Genomic DNA, 12,518 nt, shown 5'->3' on the forward strand with positions numbered 1-12,518 from the left:
TCGTTTCTCGTGCTTGTTGTTTTGATATAGGCCGATTTGAGAGCGTCAGCTCTCGCGTCAGCTCTCGCAAAGTCGAGACAAGTCGAGACACACTACAGGCTGGTCTGCAGCGAGTAACAGGGAGGAAAAAAAAACACTAATTTCAAGGCGCGTGGCAAAAGTACTCAAACGCGAAATTAAAAGCCTGCTGCGGTGGCCGGGAATCGAACCCGGTTCAACTGCTTGGAAGGCAACTATGCTGACCATTACACCACCACCGCACAAGCGAGTGCCCCGGCGCCGCACTGTGTCGGCTTCCCGCCTGTCGGCAGCGGCCGAAGGTGGTGGTACCTGGCAGGCGCATTTCGAGGTAGGCTAGGGGAGCACATCCAGACGCATTCGGACAGCATATCCGCGCACATTTCGCATCCTTTGGCAAGAGTCGGCTCCGGTGACGCAAGAGTACGCAGAGGACCGCGTTCTGGCGGCGATTTTAAGCAGTACAGTGCAGGGTTCAGCGTCTGCAGCATCTTCTCGACAGAATGCTATGGCGCTTGACGACAGTCCCACTTTCCCTCAAGACAACTGCTCGGGAAGCAGCGTGAAGTTGCTACCGGCCGGAGCATCGGTGGTTCAGTGGTAGAATGCTCGCCTGCCACGCGGGCGGCCCGGGTTCGATTCCCGGCCGATGCATCATTTTGCTTTTCCCGCGGTAATGCTGCCGTGTGGCTTGCGCGCTTTACATGCACGATCCACAAGAATGTATAGCTGGATTCCTTTGAGAAGAACCGAGAACGCAGCACTAGCGGGTCCCCACTGGGACGCTCGCATCATGTTCTACAGACTAGCGTCGGCCTGGCCTCACAAGTTGCTGTGTCCAGGTGCCTCCGAGGCACTGAACTTTAACGACAAGGAGTGCTGCCTATCGTTGCAAAAGCTGCAGCAACACCGCAATTAACTGGGCCGGCAATGGACGTGTAGCAAACAGAACACGTTATCCAGGAAGTACAGTGTCTTCACGTCTAACATTGGGTATGATACTTACCCAGTTTCCAGGACAAAGGGTTCACCGGTGCCTCGGTAGCGCAGTAGGCAGCGCGTAAGTCTCATAATCTTAAGGTCGTGAGTTCGATCCTCACCCGGGGCATTTAATTTTCTGTGACTGATGGTGGTGCTGTTGCTGGGGCCCCAACTTATTTCTTGTTTGTTATCCACAACGCTTCAGCGGGAAAATGTTTACTTCCTGTTATTGCTACTTACAGCTTCCCTTTTTCTCTTCTCCCAGCAGAGCATGAAGCCAAAAGCATTGCTCTGAGACGTTTGAGGTGCGCGCCTTGCCAGTCAGCATGCGCAAAGATGCTCGCAAAGAGAGATGGGCGCCGACGCGGGACTCGGCACGAAATGCGACAAGGGACCGTCCGAACCGTCGAAGAGACGCACAGATCCGGTGTGGTCTAGTGGCTAGGATACCTGGCTTTCACCCAGGAGGCCCGGGTTCGATTCCCGGTACCGGAACGGAATTTTTTCCACACTACTCGTGACAAGTTTGAGCTGTCCGAGCTGCCGTTTCCCGTCCTGCTCGCAATATAGCTACTGTTTCGTGACAGTCAGCAGAATATAGACGAGGGAAGCAGACACACGACGGCCATAGAAATGGTGTATGGCTTCATGCCACACGGTTCCAGCGTAGGCCTGAGCAACTGCATCTGTCGAGGCCCGTTAGCTCAGTTGGTTAGAGCGTCGTGCTAATAACGCGAAGGTCGTGGGTTCGATCCCCCCACGGGCCACTACGCTTTTACTACTACGAAAAGGCAGCGCTGATTTCAGCTGGCGAGTGTGATGACCACCCTGCGTGGAAGTTGACAGAGGTTCCAAACCCGACCTGTCGGGAAGCGCTACAGCATTCACTCGCCAATGGCCATAGTGTGCTCAAAACGCTGGTTCTCAACCGATAAAGAGAAAACGAAAGGAAATGTCCGATTGCCGATGCGTAACAACTTTGGCCCTTGTCAGTACTTGGGCGGGTAAGTGCATCGGAACACAGGGTACTGTTGGCAGTTTTACTTCCTATTTTTCTTTCTCCTTTGTTTTCGGAGCCACAGCCCGATTCGGTCAGGGAGACGCCACCGTGAAATGAAGGGGCGTGCTGTGTGTCCATCGCCTCGCCTCTCCTTACCTCTCTCAGTCGTTTCTCGTGCTTGTTGTTTTGATATAGGCCGATTTGAGAGCGTCAGCTCTCGCGTCAGCTCTCGCAAAGTCGAGACAAGTCGAGACACACTACAGGCTGGTCTGCAGCGAGTAACAGGGAGGAAAAAAAAACATTAATTTCAAGGCGCGTGGCAAAAGTACTCAAACGCGAAATTAAAAGCCTGCTGCGGTGGCCGGGAATCGAACCCGGTTCAACTGCTTGGAAGGCAACTATGCTGACCATTACACCACCACCGCACAAGCGAGTGCCCCGGCGCCGCACTGTGTCGGCTTCCCGCCTGTCGGCAGCGGCCGAAGGTGGTGGTACCTGGCAGGCGCATTTCGAGGTAGGCTAGGGGAGCACATCCAGACGCATTCGGACAGCATATCCGCGCACATTTCGCATCCTTTGGCAAGAGTCGGCTCCGGTGACGCAAGAGTACGCAGAGGACCGCGTTCTGGCGGCGATTTTAAGCAGTACAGTGCAGGGTTCAGCGTCTGCAGCATCTTCTCGACAGAATGCTATGGCGCTTGACGACAGTCCCACTTTCCCTCAAGACAACTGCTCGGGAAGCAGCGTGAAGTTGCTACCGGCCGGAGCATCGGTGGTTCAGTGGTAGAATGCTCGCCTGCCACGCGGGCGGCCCGGGTTCGATTCCCGGCCGATGCATCATTTTGCTTTTCCCGCGGTAATGCTGCCGTGTGGCTTGCGCGCTTTACATGCACGATCCACAAGAATGTATAGCTGGATTCCTTTGAGAAGAACCGAGAACGCAGCACTAGCGGGTCCCCACTGGGACGCTCGCATCATGTTCTACAGACTAGCGTCGGCCTGGCCTCACAAGTTGCTGTGTCCAGGTGCCTCCGAGGCACTGAACTTTAACGACAAGGAGTGCTGCCTATCGTTGCAAAAGCTGCAGCAACACCGCAATTAACTGGGCCGGCAATGGACGTGTAGCAAACAGAACACGTTATCCAGGAAGTACAGTGTCTTCACGTCTAACATTGGGTATGATACTTACCCAGTTTCCAGGACAAAGGGTTCACCGGTGCCTCGGTAGCGCAGTAGGCAGCGCGTAAGTCTCATAATCTTAAGGTCGTGAGTTCGATCCTCACCCGGGGCATTTAATTTTCTGTGACTGATGGTGGTGCTGTTGCTGGGGCCCCAACTTATTTCTTGTTTGTTATCCACAACGCTTCAGCGGGAAAATGTTTACTTCCTGTTATTGCTACTTACAGCTTCCCTTTTTCTCTTCTCCCAGCAGAGCATGAAGCCAAAAGCATTGCTCTGAGACGTTTGAGGTGCGCGCCTTGCCAGTCAGCATGCGCAAAGATGCTCGCAAAGAGAGATGGGCGCCGACGCGGGACTCGGCACGAAATGCGACAAGGGACCGTCCGAACCGTCGAAGAGACGCACAGATCCGGTGTGGTCTAGTGGCTAGGATACCTGGCTTTCACCCAGGAGGCCCGGGTTCGATTCCCGGTACCGGAACGGAATTTTTTCCACACTACTCGTGACAAGTTTGAGCTGTCCGAGCTGCCGTTTCCCGTCCTGCTCGCAATATAGCTACTGTTTCGTGACAGTCAGCAGAATATAGACGAGGGAAGCAGACACACGACGGCCATAGAAATGGTGTATGGCTTCATGCCACACTGTTCCAGCGTAGGCCTGAGCAACTGCATCTGTCGAGGGCCGTTAGCTCAGTTGGTTAGAGCGTCGTGCTAATAACGCGAAGGTCGTGGGTTCGATCCCCCCACGGGCCACTGCGCTTTTACTACTACGAAAAGGCAGCGCTGATTTCAGCTGGCGAGTGTGATGACCACCCTGCGTGGAAGTTGACAGAGGTTCCAAACCCGACCTGTCGGGAAGCGCTACAGCATTCACTCGCCAATGGCCATAGTGTGCTCAAAACACTGGTTCTCAACCGATAAAGAGAAAACGAAAGGAAATGTCCGATTGCCGATGCGTAACAACTTTGGCCCTTGTCAGTACTTGGGCGGGTAAGTGCATCGGAACACAGGGTACTGTTGGCAGTTTTACTTCCTATTTTTCTTTCTCCTTTGTTTTCGGAGCCACAGCCCGATTCGGTCAGGGAGACGCCACCGTGAAATGAAGGGGCGTGCTGTGTGTCCATCGCCTCGCCTCTCCTTACCTCTCTCAGTCGTTTCTCGTGCTTGTTGTTTTGATATAGGCCGATTTGAGAGCGTCAGCTCTCGCGTCAGCTCTCGCAAAGTCGAGACAAGTCGAGACACACTACAGGCTGGTCTGCAGCGAGTAACAGGGAGGAAAAAAAAACATTAATTTCAAGGCGCGTGGCAAAAGTACTGAAACGCGAAATTAAAAGCCTGCTGCGGTGGCCGGGAATCGAACCCGGTTCAACTGCTTGGAAGGCAACTATGCTGACCATTACACCACCACCGCACAAGCGAGTGCCCCGGCGCCGCACTGTGTCGGCTTCCCGCCTGTCGGCAGCGGCCGAAGGTGGTGGTACCTGGCAGGCGCATTTCGAGGTAGGCTAGGGGAGCACATCCAGACGCATTCGGACAGCATATCCGCGCACATTTCGCATCCTTTGGCAAGAGTCGGCTCCGGTGACGCAAGAGTACGCAGAGGACCGCGTTCTGGCGGCGATTTTAAGCAGTACAGTGCAGGGTTCAGCGTCTGCAGCATCTTCTCGACAGAGTGCTATGGCGCTTGACGACAGTCCCACTTTCCCTCAAGACAACTGCTCGGGAAGCAGCGTGAAGTTGCTACCGGCCGGAGCATCGGTGGTTCAGTGGTAGAATGCTCGCCTGCCACGCGGGCGGCCCGGGTTCGATTCCCGGCCGATGCATCATTTTGCTTTTCCCGCGGTAATGCTGCCGTGTGGCTTGCGCGCTTTACATGCACGATCCACAAGAATGTATAGCTGGATTCCTTTGAGAAGAACCGAGAACGCAGCACTAGCGGGTCCCCACTGGGACGCTCGCATCATGTTCTACAGACTAGCGTCGGCCTGGCCTCACAAGTTGCTGTGTCCAGGTGCCTCCGAGGCACTGAACTTTAACGACAAGGAGTGCTGCCTATCGTTGCAAAAGCTGCAGCAACACCGCAATTAACTGGGCCGGCAATGGACGTGTAGCAAACAGAACACGTTATCCAGGAAGTACAGTGTCTTCACGTCTAACATTGGGTATGATACTTACCCAGTTTCCAGGACAAAGTGTTCACCGGTGCCTCGGTAGCGCAGTAGGCAGCGCGTAAGTCTCATAATCTTAAGGTCGTGAGTTCGATCCTCACCCAGGGCATTTAATTTTCTGTGACTGATGGTGGTGCTGTTGCTGGGGCCCCAACTTATTTCTTGTTTGTTATCCACAACGCTTCAGCGGGAAAATGTTTACTTCCTGTTATTGCTACTTACAGCTTCCCTTTTTCTCTTCTCCCAGCAGAGCATGAAGCCAAAAGCATTGCTCTGAGACGTTTGAGGTGCGCGCCTTGCCAGTCAGCATGCGCAAAGATGCTCGCAAAGAGAGATGGGCGCCGACGCGGGACTCGGCACGAAATGCGACAAGGGACCGTCCGAACCGTCGAAGAGACGCACAGATCCGGTGTGGTCTAGTGGCTAGGATACCTGGCTTTCACCCAGGAGGCCCGGGTTCGATTCCCGGTACCGGAACGGAATTTTTTCCACACTACTCGTGACAAGTTTGAGCTGTCCGAGCTGCCGTTTCCCGTCCTGCTCGCAATATAGCTACTGTTTCGTGACAGTCAGCAGAATATAGACGAGGGAAGCAGACACACGACGGCCATAGAAATGGTGTATGGCTTCATGCCACACGGTTCCAGCGTAGGCCTGAGCAACTGCATCTGTCGAGGGCCGTTAGCTCAGTTGGTTAGAGCGTCGTGCTAATAACGCGAAGGTCGTGGGTTCGATCCCCCCACGGGCCACTGCGCTTTTACTACTACGAAAAGGCAGCGCTGATTTCAGCTGGCGAGTGTGATGACCACCCTGCGTGGAAGTTGACAGAGGTTCCAAACCCGACCTGTCGGGAAGCGCTACAGCATTCACTCGCCAATGGCCATAGTGTGCTCAAAACACTGGTTCTCAACCGATAAAGAGAAAACGAAAGGAAATGTCCGATTGCCGATGCGTAACAACTTTGGCCCTTGTCAGTACTTGGGCGGGTAAGTGCATCGGAACACAGGGAACTGTTGGCAGTTTTACTTCCTATTTTTCTTTCTCCTTTGTTTTCGGAGCCACAGCCCGATTCGGTCAGGGAGACGCCACCGTGAAATGAAGGGGCGTGCTGTGTGTCCATCGCCTCGCCTCTCCTTACCTCTCTCAGTCGTTTCTCGTGCTTGTTGTTTTGATATAGGCCGATTTGAGAGCGTCAGCTCTCGCGTCAGCTCTCGCAAAGTCGAGACAAGTCGAGACACACTACAGGCTGGTCTGCAGCGAGTAACAGGGAGGAAAAAAAAACACTAATTTCAAGGCGCGTGGCAAAAGTACTCAAACGCGAAATTAAAAGCCTGCTGCGGTGGCCGGGAATCGAACCCGGTTCAACTGCTTGGAAGGCAACTATGCTGACCATTACACCACCACCGCACAAGCGAGTGCCCCGGCGCCGCACTGTGTCGGCTTCCCGCCTGTCGGCAGCGGCCGAAGGTGGTGGTACCTGGCAGGCGCATTTCGAGGTAGGCTAGGGGAGCACATCCAGACGCATTCGGACAGCATATCCGCGCACATTTCGCATCCTTTGGCAAGAGTCGGCTCCGGTGACGCAAGAGTACGCAGAGGACCGCGTTCTGGCGGCGATTTTAAGCAGTACAGTGCAGGGTTCAGCGTCTGCAGCATCTTCTCGACAGAATGCTATGGCGCTTGACGACAGTCCCACTTTCCCTCAAGACAACTGCTCGGGAAGCAGCGCGAAGTTGCTACCGGCCGGAGCATCGGTGGTTCAGTGGTAGAATGCTCGCCTGCCACGCGGGCGGCCCGGGTTCGATTCCCGGCCGATGCATCATTTTGCTTTTCCCGCGGTAATGCTGCCGTGTGGCTTGCGCGCTTTACATGCACGATCCACAAGAATGTATAGCTGGATTCCTTTGAGAAGAACCGAGAACGCAGCACTAGCGGGTCCCCACTGGGACGCTCGCATCATGTTCTACAGACTAGCGTCGGCCTGGCCTCACAAGTTGCTGTGTCCAGGTGCCTCCGAGGCACTGAACTTTAACGACAAGGAGTGCTGCCTATCGTTGCAAAAGCTGCAGCAACACCGCAATTAACTGGGCCGGCAATGGACGTGTAGCAAACAGAACACGTTATCCAGGAAGTACAGTGTCTTCACGTCTAACATTGGGTATGATACTTACCCAGTTTCCAGGACAAAGGGTTCACCGGTGCCTCGGTAGCGCAGTAGGCAGCGCGTAAGTCTCATAATCTTAAGGTCGTGAGTTCGATCCTCACCCGGGGCATTTAATTTTCTGTGACTGATGGTGGTGCTGTTGCTGGGGCCCCAACTTATTTCTTGTTTGTTATCCACAACGCTTCAGCGGGAAAATGTTTACTTCCTGTTATTGCTACTTACAGCTTCCCTTTTTCTCTTCTCCCAGCAGAGCATGAAGCCAAAAGCATTGCTCTGAGACGTTTGAGGTGCGCGCCTTGCCAGTCAGCATGCGCAAAGATGCTCGCAAAGAGAGATGGGCGCCGACGCGGGACTCGGCACGAAATGCGACAAGGGACCGTCCGAACCGTCGAAGAGACGCACAGATCCGGTGTGGTCTAGTGGCTAGGATACCTGGCTTTCACCCAGGAGGCCCGGGTTCGATTCCCGGTACCGGAACGGAATTTTTTCCACACTACTCGTGACAAGTTTGAGCTGTCCGAGCTGCCGTTTCCCGTCCTGCTCGCAATATAGCTACTGTTTCGTGACAGTCAGCAGAATATAGACGAGGGAAGCAGACACACGACGGCCATAGAAATGGTGTATGGCTTCATGCCACACGGTTCCAGCGTAGGCCTGAGCAACTGCATCTGTCGAGGCCCGTTAGCTCAGTTGGTTAGAGCGTCGTGCTAATAACGCGAAGGTCGTGGGTTCGATCCCCCCACGGGCCACTACGCTTTTACTACTACGAAAAGGCAGCGCTGATTTCAGCTGGCGAGTGTGATGACCACCCTGCGTGGAAGTTGACAGAGGTTCCAAACCCGACCTGTCGGGAAGCGCTACAGCATTCACTCGCCAATGGCCATAGTGTGCTCAAAACACTGGTTCTCAACCGATAAAGAGAAAACGAAAGGAAATGTCCGATTGCCGATGCGTAACAACTTTGGCCCTTGTCAGTACTTGGGCGGGTAAGTGCATCGGAACACAGGGTACTGTCGGCAGTTTTACTTCCTATTTTTCTTTCTCCTTTGTTTTCGGAGCCACAGCCCGATTCGGTCAGGGAGACGCCACCGTGAAATGAAGGGGCGTGCTGTGTGTCCATCGCCTCGCCTCTCCTTACCTCTCTCAGTCGTTTCTCGTGCTTGTTGTTTTGATATAGGCCGATTTGAGAGCGTCAGCTCTCGCGTCAGCTCTCGCAAAGTCGAGACAAGTCGAGACACACTACAGGCTGGTCTGCAGCGAGTAACAGGGAGGAAAAAAAAACATTAATTTCAAGGCGCGTGGCAAAAGTACTCAAACGCGAAATTAAAAGCCTGCTGCGGTGGCCGGGAATCGAACCCGGTTCAACTGCTTGGAAGGCAACTATGCTGACCATTACACCACCACCGCACAAGCGAGTGCCCCGGCGCCGCACTGTGTCGGCTTCCCGCCTGTCGGCAGCGGCCGAAGGTGGTGGTACCTGGCAGGCGCATTTCGAGGTAGGCTAGGGGAGCACATCCAGACGCATTCGGACAGCATATCCGCGCACATTTCGCATCCTTTGGCAAGAGTCGGCTCCGGTGACGCAAGAGTACGCAGAGGACCGCGTTCTGGCGGCGATTTTAAGCAGTACAGTGCAGGGTTCAGCGTCTGCAGCATCTTCTCGACAGAGTGCTATGGCGCTTGACGACAGTCCCACTTTCCCTCAAGACAACTGCTCGGGAAGCAGCGTGAAGTTGCTACCGGCCGGAGCATCGGTGGTTCAGTGGTAGAATGCTCGCCTGCCACGCGGGCGGCCCGGGTTCGATTCCCGGCCGATGCATCATTTTGCTTTTCCCGCGGTAATGCTGCCGTGTGGCTTGCGCGCTTTACATGCACGATCCACAAGAATGTATAGCTGGATTCCTTTGAGAAGAACCGAGAACGCAGCACTAGCGGGTCCCCACTGGGACGCTCGCATCATGTTCTACAGACTAGCGTCGGCCTGGCCTCACAAGTTGCTGTGTCCAGGTGCCTCCGAGGCACTGAACTTTAACGACAAGGAGTGCTGCCTATCGTTGCAAAAGCTGCAGCAACACCGCAATTAACTGGGCCGGCAATGGACGTGTAGCAAACAGAACACGTTATCCAGGAAGTACAGTGTCTTCACGTCTAACATTGGGTATGATACTTACCCAGTTTCCAGGACAAAGGGTTCACCGGTGCCTCGGTAGCGCAGTAGGCAGCGCGTAAGTCTCATAATCTTAAGGTCGTGAGTTCGATCCTCACCCGGGGCATTTAATTTTCTGTGACTGATGGTGGTGCTGTTGCTGGGGCCCCAACTTATTTCTTGTTTGTTATCCACAACGCTTCAGCGGGAAAATGTTTACTTCCTGTTATTGCTACTTACAGCTTCCCTTTTTCTCTTCTCCCAGCAGAGCATGAAGCCAAAAGCATTGCTCTGAGACGTTTGAGGTGCGCGCCTTGCCAGTCAGCATGCGCAAAGATGCTCGCAAAGAGAGATGGGCGCCGACGCGGGACTCGGCACGAAATGCGACAAGGGACCGTCCGAACCGTCGAAGAGACGCACAGATCCGGTGTGGTCTAGTGGCTAGGATACCTGGCTTTCACCCAGGAGGCCCGGGTTCGATTCCCGGTACCGGAACGGAATTTTTTCCACACTACTCGTGACAAGTTTGAGTTGTCCGAGCTGCCGTTTCCCGTCCTGCTCGCAATATAGCTACTGTTTCGTGACAGTCAGCAGAATATAGACGAGGGAAGCAGACACACGACGGCCATAGAAATGGTGTATGGCTTCATGCCACACGGTTCCAGCGTAGGCCTGAGCAACTGCATCTGTCGAGGCCCGTTAGCTCAGTTGGTTCAGTCTGCCTGCGGCAGCGGTGGTGAGCGGACCTCCAGGGCCAGCGCGCTGCGGCAGGAAGTGTTTACGTCAGGCGGTGAGTCGCGTGCTTACAGCGTCTGCTTATTAGTATTCGTTCCGTTCTGTAGGATCTGATATGGAATTATGAATCCGACTAACAGGAAAGATACCTTGAAGTTTACCTTTGATAGGAACTTTTCGAAACCAAATTCGTTTGAAGTTGAAGCATGGTTAGAGGAAACAGCTAAGATTACTTTTGATGACATTGTAGGGATAAATTTCTCTATCGTGACTAGTGTTGTTTATGTGAAATTAACGTCCTCTGAACTGTGTGATAGAATTGTAGAGTCCAGTGGAGGTGTACTGAAGTTTAAACATAGCGATGGTACCGTCAGTGACGTCAGCATTACGCATGCTGGACTGGGCATCCGGACGGCACGTATTTTCGAACTCCCGTTTGAAATAACAGCCGCGCAAATAAATTCTGCATTGACACCTTACGGGAGGGTCATTAACAATTTTGCGGAGCGTTGGTCCAAAGCCCACAAATTTCCGGTGCTTAACGGCGTCAGGCAGGTTAAGATCGATATACAGAAGCACATACCTTCATATATTTACGTAGGTGGACATCGCGGAATTGTCATATATGATGGGCAGCCAAAAACGTGTGCCGGCTGTGGTGCGCCCGGCCACGTGCGCTCTGAATGTATACAAAGACGGGTGACGCAGATACCTGTCGGTGAAGCCGCTAGCCCCCCTGTGACGACGGCACTGCCACTGACATACGCTGTCGCGGCTTCTGGTCTTCCACCCGCGACCCCGCCTGTAGATGCCCCTCGTTTGAACGATGTTTTGGCCGATAACGTCAAAGAACCGAGTGCTGACGCGGCACCGCCGCTACCACACTCAGAGATGGAGGTAACGACGGATGACTCCCCAGTGGTTGATGCCACTGGTACTGAGGATGAAGCAGACGCTGTGTTCCCGGCGGATCAACCCCAGAGTCAACAGTCCACTTCGGATGTTGATGATACTGCGAACCCTAACAGGAAGCCTTCCAAAAAGAAGCGGAGACTTGCACATCAAGGAGCCAATCAGCTCGCCCCACAGCTCCGCGACAAAGCGAAACGAATAAGCAGCCAAATGTGTCAGAACACTTCTGAACCCTCTGAAGTTGGTCTCCCTGCGTCTGGTCGAATGGACATTGATCCTGTAGTGTCTCCCCCTGTGAATCCACGACGGGTGGAAGATAGTGATACCTCGAGTAGAGTCGTTTTGCCGGATACCCACGCTCAAGGAAACGCAGGATCGCTTTTGTCAGAGGCCACTCTCACTGGGAATTGGGCACGGGAAATGGAAGTATTGGATGCGAGCAATGATGCGGCTGTCATGCGGACCATTGAGACGGAATCTTCGGCACCCCCCACAGAGCAGCATACACCAACCGTACCGGGAACTACAGGAACTCCGACTGACGCGCTTGGCCTCAATTTCGTTAGCCATCCTTCTAAGACTGTTTAATTAATAGTATGTGCCTTCTCCCATGAACGAGCCCCAAGCCTATAAAATTGCCACGTTAAACATCAATAAGATACAGTCGTACTGGCGGCTCCGTAATTTACAAGATTTTGTATACGCAGCGGATATCGATATTCTGTTACTTCAAGAAGTCGCTGCGATTGAACTTGACCGAATAACTGGTTATACTACTCTCTCCAATTCCGGGAGCGGTGCGAATTTAGGGACGGCGATTCTGTTAAAAGAAGGGATTGTAGCGACCGACGTAGAAAAACTGCCTGATCATAGAGGGATCGCTGTCACTTTCCATCGGACACGCATAATCAATGTTTACGCCCCGTCCGGCAGTAGCAATAGGCGTGCTAGGGCTGAGTTCTTCACAAGCGCCATAGTCCCACTTTTTAGGGGAACCTACGATCGTATAATTTTTGCGGGTGACTTCAATTGTGTCTTAAGTCCAAAAGACCAGACGCCTAATTTTAACAAATCTGGAGAACTAGAACGTATCGTCCAAGAAATGAACCTCATTGACACATGGGAGCATACGCACGGAGCGGCACCTGGGTTCACTCATGTCACGAACCACTCTGCAAGCCGGCTAGACAGAATCTATGTATCGGCGTGTATGAAG

At 53.6% G+C, this 12,518-nt stretch overlaps 24 non-coding genes across 24 annotated transcripts; 19 read left to right on the plus strand and 5 right to left on the minus strand.

Annotated features, from left to right (window-relative positions):
• Positions 1–188: 188 nt before the first annotated feature.
• Positions 189–260, minus strand: Trnag-ucc (transfer RNA glycine (anticodon UCC)). Its single transcript has one exon. It is a non-coding gene; the product is annotated as a tRNA-Gly (tRNA).
• Positions 261–601: 341 nt separating this feature from the next.
• Positions 602–672, plus strand: Trnag-gcc (transfer RNA glycine (anticodon GCC)). Its single transcript has one exon. It is a non-coding gene; the product is annotated as a tRNA-Gly (tRNA).
• A 381-nt stretch (positions 673–1,053) lies between these two features.
• Trnam-cau (transfer RNA methionine (anticodon CAU)) lies at positions 1,054–1,126 on the plus strand. Its single transcript has one exon. It is a non-coding gene; the product is annotated as a tRNA-Met (tRNA).
• A 296-nt stretch (positions 1,127–1,422) lies between these two features.
• On the plus strand, positions 1,423–1,494 carry Trnae-uuc (transfer RNA glutamic acid (anticodon UUC)). The gene has a single exon. It is a non-coding gene; the product is annotated as a tRNA-Glu (tRNA).
• Positions 1,495–1,692: 198 nt separating this feature from the next.
• Trnai-aau (transfer RNA isoleucine (anticodon AAU)) lies at positions 1,693–1,766 on the plus strand. Its single transcript has one exon. It is a non-coding gene; the product is annotated as a tRNA-Ile (tRNA).
• Positions 1,767–2,352: 586 nt separating this feature from the next.
• Trnag-ucc (transfer RNA glycine (anticodon UCC)) lies at positions 2,353–2,424 on the minus strand. Its single transcript has one exon. It is a non-coding gene; the product is annotated as a tRNA-Gly (tRNA).
• Positions 2,425–2,765: 341 nt separating this feature from the next.
• On the plus strand, positions 2,766–2,836 carry Trnag-gcc (transfer RNA glycine (anticodon GCC)). The gene has a single exon. It is a non-coding gene; the product is annotated as a tRNA-Gly (tRNA).
• Positions 2,837–3,217: 381 nt separating this feature from the next.
• Positions 3,218–3,290, plus strand: Trnam-cau (transfer RNA methionine (anticodon CAU)). The gene has a single exon. It is a non-coding gene; the product is annotated as a tRNA-Met (tRNA).
• Positions 3,291–3,586: 296 nt separating this feature from the next.
• Trnae-uuc (transfer RNA glutamic acid (anticodon UUC)) lies at positions 3,587–3,658 on the plus strand. Its single transcript has one exon. It is a non-coding gene; the product is annotated as a tRNA-Glu (tRNA).
• Positions 3,659–3,856: 198 nt separating this feature from the next.
• Positions 3,857–3,930, plus strand: Trnai-aau (transfer RNA isoleucine (anticodon AAU)). The gene has a single exon. It is a non-coding gene; the product is annotated as a tRNA-Ile (tRNA).
• Positions 3,931–4,516: 586 nt separating this feature from the next.
• On the minus strand, positions 4,517–4,588 carry Trnag-ucc (transfer RNA glycine (anticodon UCC)). The gene has a single exon. It is a non-coding gene; the product is annotated as a tRNA-Gly (tRNA).
• Positions 4,589–4,929: 341 nt separating this feature from the next.
• Trnag-gcc (transfer RNA glycine (anticodon GCC)) lies at positions 4,930–5,000 on the plus strand. Its single transcript has one exon. It is a non-coding gene; the product is annotated as a tRNA-Gly (tRNA).
• A 381-nt stretch (positions 5,001–5,381) lies between these two features.
• Positions 5,382–5,454, plus strand: Trnam-cau (transfer RNA methionine (anticodon CAU)). The gene has a single exon. It is a non-coding gene; the product is annotated as a tRNA-Met (tRNA).
• A 296-nt stretch (positions 5,455–5,750) lies between these two features.
• Trnae-uuc (transfer RNA glutamic acid (anticodon UUC)) lies at positions 5,751–5,822 on the plus strand. The gene has a single exon. It is a non-coding gene; the product is annotated as a tRNA-Glu (tRNA).
• Positions 5,823–6,020: 198 nt separating this feature from the next.
• On the plus strand, positions 6,021–6,094 carry Trnai-aau (transfer RNA isoleucine (anticodon AAU)). Its single transcript has one exon. It is a non-coding gene; the product is annotated as a tRNA-Ile (tRNA).
• A 586-nt stretch (positions 6,095–6,680) lies between these two features.
• Positions 6,681–6,752, minus strand: Trnag-ucc (transfer RNA glycine (anticodon UCC)). The gene has a single exon. It is a non-coding gene; the product is annotated as a tRNA-Gly (tRNA).
• Positions 6,753–7,093: 341 nt separating this feature from the next.
• On the plus strand, positions 7,094–7,164 carry Trnag-gcc (transfer RNA glycine (anticodon GCC)). The gene has a single exon. It is a non-coding gene; the product is annotated as a tRNA-Gly (tRNA).
• Positions 7,165–7,545: 381 nt separating this feature from the next.
• Positions 7,546–7,618, plus strand: Trnam-cau (transfer RNA methionine (anticodon CAU)). Its single transcript has one exon. It is a non-coding gene; the product is annotated as a tRNA-Met (tRNA).
• A 296-nt stretch (positions 7,619–7,914) lies between these two features.
• Positions 7,915–7,986, plus strand: Trnae-uuc (transfer RNA glutamic acid (anticodon UUC)). The gene has a single exon. It is a non-coding gene; the product is annotated as a tRNA-Glu (tRNA).
• Positions 7,987–8,184: 198 nt separating this feature from the next.
• Positions 8,185–8,258, plus strand: Trnai-aau (transfer RNA isoleucine (anticodon AAU)). The gene has a single exon. It is a non-coding gene; the product is annotated as a tRNA-Ile (tRNA).
• Positions 8,259–8,844: 586 nt separating this feature from the next.
• Trnag-ucc (transfer RNA glycine (anticodon UCC)) lies at positions 8,845–8,916 on the minus strand. The gene has a single exon. It is a non-coding gene; the product is annotated as a tRNA-Gly (tRNA).
• A 341-nt stretch (positions 8,917–9,257) lies between these two features.
• On the plus strand, positions 9,258–9,328 carry Trnag-gcc (transfer RNA glycine (anticodon GCC)). The gene has a single exon. It is a non-coding gene; the product is annotated as a tRNA-Gly (tRNA).
• A 381-nt stretch (positions 9,329–9,709) lies between these two features.
• On the plus strand, positions 9,710–9,782 carry Trnam-cau (transfer RNA methionine (anticodon CAU)). Its single transcript has one exon. It is a non-coding gene; the product is annotated as a tRNA-Met (tRNA).
• A 296-nt stretch (positions 9,783–10,078) lies between these two features.
• On the plus strand, positions 10,079–10,150 carry Trnae-uuc (transfer RNA glutamic acid (anticodon UUC)). The gene has a single exon. It is a non-coding gene; the product is annotated as a tRNA-Glu (tRNA).
• The last annotated feature ends 2,368 nt before the right edge of the window (positions 10,151–12,518 follow it).

Source organism: Schistocerca gregaria, chromosome 2 (genome assembly GCF_023897955.1).
Source record: "Schistocerca gregaria isolate iqSchGreg1 chromosome 2, iqSchGreg1.2, whole genome shotgun sequence".
Classification (NCBI taxonomy): domain Eukaryota; kingdom Metazoa; phylum Arthropoda; class Insecta; order Orthoptera; family Acrididae; genus Schistocerca; species Schistocerca gregaria.